Source organism: Hesperophylax consimilis, unplaced genomic scaffold (assembly GCF_061612785.1).
Source record: "Hesperophylax consimilis isolate HC1 unplaced genomic scaffold, BYU_Hcon_1.0 scaffold_186, whole genome shotgun sequence".
NCBI classification, from domain to species: domain Eukaryota; kingdom Metazoa; phylum Arthropoda; class Insecta; order Trichoptera; family Limnephilidae; genus Hesperophylax; species Hesperophylax consimilis.
In genome coordinates, this window is record NW_028301399.1 from 40,001 (window position 1) to 48,140 (window position 8,140).

At 44.0% G+C, this 8,140-nt stretch overlaps 2 non-coding genes across 2 annotated transcripts; both read left to right on the forward strand.

Moving 5' to 3' along the window:
- The first annotated feature begins 4,769 nt into the window (after positions 1 to 4,769).
- LOC149408574 (small subunit ribosomal RNA) lies at positions 4,770 to 6,709 on the forward strand. The gene has a single exon (XR_016305495.1). It is a non-coding gene; the product is annotated as a small subunit ribosomal RNA (ribosomal RNA).
- A 329-nt stretch (positions 6,710 to 7,038) lies between these two features.
- Positions 7,039 to 7,200, forward strand: LOC149408575 (5.8S ribosomal RNA). The gene has a single exon (XR_016305501.1). It is a non-coding gene; the product is annotated as a 5.8S ribosomal RNA (ribosomal RNA).
- The last annotated feature ends 940 nt before the right edge of the window (positions 7,201 to 8,140 follow it).

Here is an 8,140-nt window from a genome sequence, read left to right on the forward strand (position 1 = left end):
AGAATGTTATTTTTTTTTTTTAACCGAATTTTCGAAAAAAAAAAGACGATGGAGACGTGTCCCGTATTCTGGTTAGGTTAGGGGTTAGTGACCGGATAAATCGTCAAAATCAAAATTCAACAAACCTTTAAACGGCGATGTGAGGTCATGAAAAGTGATGAAACAAAAACTAGGTTGAATAGGTTACGAGTATAAGTATTTAACCCAATTTTTGTTTCATCACTTTTAATGACTTCATATCACTTTTTCAATGTGTGTTCTGTTGTCATTGTGGTGATTTATCATGCAACCTGATTGCATTTATCGATTTTCTTTTAATTTTAATTAATTTATTTATTTATTTATTTCATCGACACTCGTGGCGGTTTTCGATAAACTTAGTGTGGCTTTCTTCAGTCGCCCTATGTATTATGATTATATATAAAATTTATGATCAATATGGTTCCATGCTAACTCAACACGGTGACTGTTCAACACACTTTTAAAAAGTGATATAGAATCATTAAAAACGATGATTTGTTTAAACCTAACCTAACCTAACCTTACCTAACCTAACCTAACCTAACCCAACCTAACCTAACCTGACCTAACCTAACCTACTTAACCCAGTAAAAAAAAGTTTTTGATTCATCACTTTCCATGACTTTACATAACTTTTTAAATATGTGATGAATTATCATTTTGATGATTTATCCGGTCGCCGATCAATATAATATAGAAACCCAACTTACGACTTGTAGTATGATATCGAAAAAAGAAATCAATTCACAAACCTTTCTTCTTTTTTTCGTCTTTTGATGAGTTCAAAACATTGTAGACGATAGATGGCGTAGCGGTTTCGGGGAAAATTAGGTTTTTTGTTATTATTCTTCTTATGCTGTGTACCTAAGTGTCATATTTATGTGTGAATAAAAATTATAAATAATAATAATAGTAATTATTTATTTTTTGGAATAACTTTACTGAGTAAAACCTAATATTGTAATATTTAATTATCGAAGATAATATTAGCGAATTCTAAAAGAAAATCTGAAAGAGAAAAATCACCAAAATAATAAAAAAAAAAAAAATCAGTCCTAGATGTGACCGTATCCTTTTCTGATTTTTCTGTTTCAGATTTTCGTTTAGAAATCGGTAATATTGTCTTCGATAATTAATAAATTAAATAAATCATTTTCGTCAGGAGGTGAGGGAATGCAATTCAGAGCGGCGGGCGCGGGTAAAGCGCGGGAGTAACTGGAACGCACTTAACGGCCCTCAAAGTGTTTTCAAAATTTTCTTATTTAAAAATAAAATATTTATTTTTTTTAAATTTCAGAATCGAACTCATAACGTCATTTTTAGTGTAGAATAATAAATTTAGCCGCGGTTCGGTGCAGCGGGGCCGGCGATGAGTGGGATCTGATATCGAGTAGCGGCCGCGGGTGGACGGCGGGAGTAACTGCGACGCACCCGATGACGCCATTTGCCCCGGGCACGGTGTGATTTAAAAGAAAAAAAAAAAAAAAAAAACTTTTTTTTTGACGTATTTTATTTCAGAATCTAATTCGGAACGCCATTCTTAGTGTAGAATATTAAATTTAAAGGTTTCGGGAGCATTGGGACCGGAGCTGACAAGATCTCATTTCGGATGATAGCCGCGGGTAAACGGCGGGAGTAAACGGGCCGCACTTAATGGCCCTCAATGTGAAATTGTAATTTATTTATTTTTATAGATTTTTATTTCGGAATCTAATTCGGAACGTCATTCTTGCAGCGTAGAATAAAAAATTTAAATGTTACGGGAGCATTGGGACCGGAGCGGAGCTGAGAGGATCTCATTTCGGGTGGTAGCCGCGGGTAAACGGCGGGAGTAAACGGGCCGCACTTAATGGCCCTCAGTGTGAAAATGTTTATTTTTTAGTTTTCTTATCATGTATGTATGTATGTATGTATGTATGTATGTATGTATGTATGTATGTATAATTTAACATTTCGATAGTGAGAAGACGTGAGCGACGAGGGTAAATTTATTTTTTCGAGACCGAGCGTGAGCAGTCGGGCAGACGGCCGGAGATGAGGCGACGCGGCTCGCGCTACTGCGGCCGGTTCCGCGAGAGGCCCGACCGCCCGGGCGTCCGTCTGAGCGCAGTCGAGGAGTCGGAGCGGGCGCATCGCGGTCTGTAATAGTCGGTGAATTTGTTTTATTCGAATCCCTTTTAAAATCGTTTTCTTACTATGTATGTATGTATGTATGTATGTATGTATGTACTTATGTATAAATATACAAAAATCTCTTCACTTTATATGTTTTGTTATGATTTTTTTTTTCTCCTATTTACATATGTTTTAAAAGTAAAATTTTATTATTATTTTTTTACACTTCACAGACGAGTGTTTTTGGACTCTTGTAGAGGTAAAAATGTTAATTTTTAATTGAATATATTTTTAAAAAATGTACGTGTAAATATGAATTTATTTGATTTAATTTCAATGTCGTCTATTAAGTTTTCTTTTTTTTTTAACTCAACAGAATAAATGATATAATATAACAATTCTAAAATGTTGCCTAGTCTTGTGGGTGCCGGGTGAATTTACTTTATGTATCAGGTTAGGTTAGGTTAGGTTAGGTTAGGTTAGGTTAGGTTAGGTTAGGTTAGGTTAGGTTAGGTTAGGTTAGGTTAGGTTAGGTTAGGTTAGGTTAGGTTAGGTTAGGTTAGGTTAGGTTAGGTTAGGTTAGGTTGGGTTAGTGTAGGTTAGGTTAGGTTAGGTTAGGTTAGGTTAGGTTAGGTTAGGTTAGGTTAGGTTAGGTTAGGTTAGGTTAGGTTAGGTTAGGTTAGGTTTGGTTAGGTTAGGTTAGGTTAGGTTAGGTTAGGTTAGGTTAGGTTAGGTTAAGTTAGGTTTGGTTAGGTTAGGTTAGGTTAGGTTTGGTTAGGTTAGGTTAGGTTAGGTTGGGTTAGGTTAGGTTAGGTTAGGTTAGGTTAGGTTAGGTTAGGTTAGGTTAGGTTAGGTTAGGTTAGGTTAGGTTAGGTTAGGTTAGGTTAGGTTAGGTTAGGTTAGGTTAGGTTAGGTCAGGTCAGGTTAGGTGCGATTACAATTTTTGCAAATAGATAAATTGACAAAAATTTTTGCCATTAAAATTTATGCCAATAAAATTTTCTGCCAATAAAATTTGATGCCAATAAAATTTGATGCCAATAAAATTTTCTGCCAATATAATTTTATGCCAATAAAATTTTAGGCCAATAAAATTTTCTGCCAATAAAATTTGATGCCAATAAAATCTTCTGCCAATATAATTTTATGCCAATAAAAATTTTTTGCCAATACTTATTAGCAAAAAATTGATCTTTGTCAATGGAATTTAAATTTAAAAAAGTAAAATAAATACAAAACAATACAAGAACAACACGTCAACTCAACAGAGATCAAATGGGAAAATAATTCACCGACTCCAGATATTTTCATATCGGAGGGTTCGGCTCGGTAGAACTCCTAACGGGGCCTATAAATAAATCCTACAGATCCCTCAACATAAACATTTAAAAAAATCTTTTGTTATCCTACATGTATTCAAAATGACCGACTTTTGCATCTTTATATATAAATTTTTTGATAGATCTAATACGCCTAAATTTTTAATAAGAGAGCTAGGTATAATGCCGGTAGCCGAAATAACGAATGGTAATATTTTTATAGTCTGAGAATGCCAAATTCTTTTTTTCTCATTTCCTAAATCTGTGTATTTTCTTATTTTTTCACTAACAGATTTTTGAATATTACAGGAATTCGGAATAGCGACATCGATGATATAAGTTATTTTTAAAAATTTTGTCATGTAAAACTATATCGGTTCTATTATGACTAATCGCTCGATCTGTTAGTTATATATTTAGTTAGTTATGTTAGTTATTTATTATTATTATTATTATATCTATGTTAAGTTTTTATTTTTATTTGAAATATGTTCTTATTGTGTAAATTTGAAATAACTACGTACCTCTGTATTAAGTTTTTTTAAACTCACCGGGAACGGTCGGTCGGTATCATCGATTAAATGAAATAATTTAAAATTTCCAAAATGCGAATACGAAAGTAAGTGACGAGAGTAAATTTATTTACCGAGACCGAGCGCCTTGTGCCCGGTTTCGCGAGCCGCCCGAGGCCCGACGGCCCGGCCGCCTGCGCGCCTTCGAGGGGTCGGAGCGGGCGCATCGCGCTCGGCGCCGTCCCGAGCGAGAACGCGACCCGGCACAGCTTTGTGCCCGCCGAGTGTGGCGGGCTCTCGATGCACGGCGTTCGCAAACTGCGGCGGCCTATCGGTCGTGTCGGCGGTGTTATTTGCGAGAAACTACGTGACGCCCGCTTCTGCGCGGCGTTCGCGCTCATGTTTTGACTCTGGAGTTCCGCGCGAGCAGAATTTTCAAAAGCAAAGGCGGAGGATTTTATCCCCGTCTCACTGTTGCCTCGCCAAAGGCGTGCGCTTTCGGTGTACACGTTTTACGAATGGGAATTATAAATCGGACGATAGCGTCGTCGCGGGTGCGGTCTCTCTCTCTCGGGCGGGAGCCGTCCTACGCGCGCTTTCTTCGTTTGAAGCAAAAATTTTCCCGCGGAGCTTTCGTCTAGCGACGGTCGCCGAGCGGGAGAATATAGCGGTACGCATAATGAGCGTGACTCGTGCGGGTGACTCCGTCGCGTGTTCTTTAACGCCGTGTTGTCCGCGCCCTCTACGCGAGGGCGGGCCTCTGTCGTTCGGAGGATTAAAAACCCTCCGACGGTGGTGCAGCTCCCTGGTTGATCCTGCCAGTAATCATATGCTTGTCTCAAAGACTAAGCCATGCAAGTCTCAGTAAAAGCCGAATTAAGGTGAAACCGCGAATGGCTCAATATATCAGTTTTGGTTCCTTAGATCGTACACGGTTACTTGGATAACTGTGGCAATTCTAGAGCTAATACATGCAAACGAGGTTCTGACCGGTAACGGGAGGAATGCTTTTATTAGATCAAAAACCAATCGGCGGCGGGGTTCGCGCCCCGTCCGTCGCCATTCGAGATGACTCTAGATAACTTTGAGCTGATCGCACGGTCTAGCACCGGCGACGCATCTTTCAAATGTCTGCCTTATCAACTGTCGATGGTAGTTTATGCGACTACCATGGTTGTCACGGGTAACGGGGAATCAGGGTTCGATTCCGGAGAGGGAGCCTGAGAAACGGCTACCACATCCACGGAAGGCAGCAGGCGCGCAAATTACCCACTCCCGGCACGGGGAGGTAGTGACGAAAAATAACGATACGGGACTCGTCCGAGGCCTCGTGATCGGAATGATTACACTTTAAATCCTTTAATGAGGATCCATTGGAGGGCAAGTCTGGTGCCAGCAGCCGCGGTAATTCCAGCTCCAATAGCATATACTAAAGTTGTTGCGGTTAAAAAGCTCGTAGTTGAAATTGTGTCCTGCGGTGTCGGTCTACCGAATGCGGTACGACAGGCACGTCTGCGGGGCTTCTCGCCGGTGCGTCCACCGCCGGCGTGTGTCGGTCGGCCTCACGGTCGGCCGCGCACCGAGGCGGGCCGTCGCGGCTGTTTACTTTGAACAAATTAGAGTGCTCAAAGCGGGCTAACACTTGCCTGAATATTGTACGCATGGAATAATAGAATAGGACCTCGGTTCTGTTTTGTTGGCTTTCTGATACCAGAGGTAATGATTAATAGGGACGACTGGGGGCATTCGTATTGAGACGTTAGAGGTGAAATTCTTGGATCGTCGCAAGACGGACTAAAGCGAAAGCATTTGCCAAAGGTGTTTTCATTAATCAAGAACGAAAGTTAGAGGTTCGAAGGCGATTAGATACCGCTGTAGTTCTAACCATAAATGATGCCAGCCAGCGATCCGCCGAAGTTTCATAATTTTAACCCGGTGGGCAGCTCCCGGGAAACCAAAGCTTTCGGGCTCCGGGGGGAGTATGGTTGCAAAGCTGAAACTTAAAGGAATTGACGGAAGGGCACCACCAGGAGTGGAGCCTGCGGCTTAATTCGACTCAACACGGGAAAACTCACCAGGCCCGGACACTGGAAGGATTGACGGATTAACAGCTCTTTCTCGATTCGGTGGGTGGTGGTGCATGGCCGCTCTTAGTTGGTGGAGCGATTTGTCAGGTTAATTCCGGTAACGAACGTAACTCTAGCCTATTAAATAGACGTGCAACCGGTATCACGAGGGTCCGTGTGCGCGCGGCTTCGGCGTTCGCGCGTCGGGGTCGTGCGTTTCGCGGTCTTCACTACCGGCGTACAATGAAAATCTTCTTAGAGGGACCGGCGGTATATATAGCCGCACGAGATTGAGCAATAGCAGGTCTGTGATGCCCTTAGATGTCCTGGGCCGCACGCGCGCTACACTGAAGGGATCAGCGTGTCCTCCTTGGCCTAACGGCCCGGGTAACCCGATGAAACCCCTTCGTGATAGGGATTGGGGTTTGCAATTCTCCCCCATGAACGAGGAATTCCTAGTAAAAGCGAGTCACCAGCTCGCGTTGATTGCGTCCCTGCCCTTTGTACACACCGCCCGTCGCTACTACCGATGGATGATTTGGTGAGGTCTTCGGACTGGTGCGCGGAAGCTCTCACGGGCATCCGACGCGTCGGAAAGTTTGACCGAATTTGATCATTTAGAGGAAGTAAAAGTCGTAACAAGGTTTCCGTAGGTGAACCTGCGGAAGGATCATTTCCTGTGTTTAATGTTTGCGCTTTCCATGATATGAAATATTATTATGAAACAAAACATATATTATACATATATACCATAATCGAACGAATGCTAAATTACTGCGTCGGAGATCGCCCGAGGGCGCCGATGCGAACCGAGAACCGCCGGCGTCGAGCGGAGGAGGGCTTCGTCCTCTATCCGCTCGTCCGGTGAAATTTTACCCGTCGCCGTGAAGGCGGCGGTACAAAATTAATCTTTTTGTCGAATGGAATTATAAACATTTCGAAAACGCAAACCAAATTGTAAAAACCGAAAACTAAAACGTATCTATTTATGTTTGTTATCATTATTACCCTGAACGGCGGATCACTCGGCTCGTGGGTCGATGAAGAACGCAGCTAAATGCGCGTCAGAGTGTGAACTGCAGGACACATGAGCATCGACATTTCGAACGCACATTGCGGTCCGAGCAAGACGTAGTTTGTCGACGGACCACTCCTGTTTGAGGGTCGCGCACACAATGCGACCAGACTGTTCTCTCGCCCCCGTCCTCGGACGGGGGCGCGCAGAGCGAGCGTTGCCGGCGTCGCCGGGGCCCGCGCGCGTCGTCTCCTCGGAGACGCGCGCCGGGACCTCGGCGTCCGGTTAAATTTGACGAAGTGCTCTCTCGATGCGCGCGATTTCCGCTTGCGTTATACCAAACGCGGAGGAACGCGTGCGAGCCTTGAGCTAGCGACGACGCTGAAAACTGGGCAGTCTACCGCGCGAGCGGTCGGCTGTCCGGGGCGATCTTCGCGCTCTCGGCCGCGCGCACCTCCGCGGACGCTCGTCGGTTTCGCGCCCGCTTGACAGAGTCTGCACGGGCGAGAATACGCGCACACTTGCTTTGCGTACTTCTCGAATTTATAAAATTTTTGTTGTCGACCTCAAATCAGGAGAGATCACCCGCCGAACTTAAGCATATCAGTAAGCGGAGGAAAAGAAACTAACGAGGATTCCCCGAGTAGCGGCGAGCGAAACGGGAAGAGCCCAGCGCTGAATCCTGCGGCCCCGGCGGGCCGCCGGGAAATGTAGCGTTCGGGAGGAGAGTTATACATACACGCGCGGTCATTAGTCACGGCTGCCTGTCCAAGTTCATCTTGAACGGGGCCCGCTTACCCGCAGAGGGTGCCAGGCCCGTGGTGACGGTAGCCGGCCGCGACGGTCTCTCTCCCTAGAGTCGGGTTGCTTGAGAGTGCAGCCCTAAGTGGGTGGTAAACTCCATCTAAGGCTAAATACTACCACGAGACCGATAGCGAACAAGTACCGTGAGGGAAAGTTGAAAAGAACTTTGAAGAGAGAGTTAAAGAGTACGTGAAACCGTTCAGGGGTAAACCTGTGGAACTCAAACGAGCGAACGGGGAGATTCATCGTGTCTTCCGTCGGGGCTCGCGCCTCGCGCAAACCTTCGCA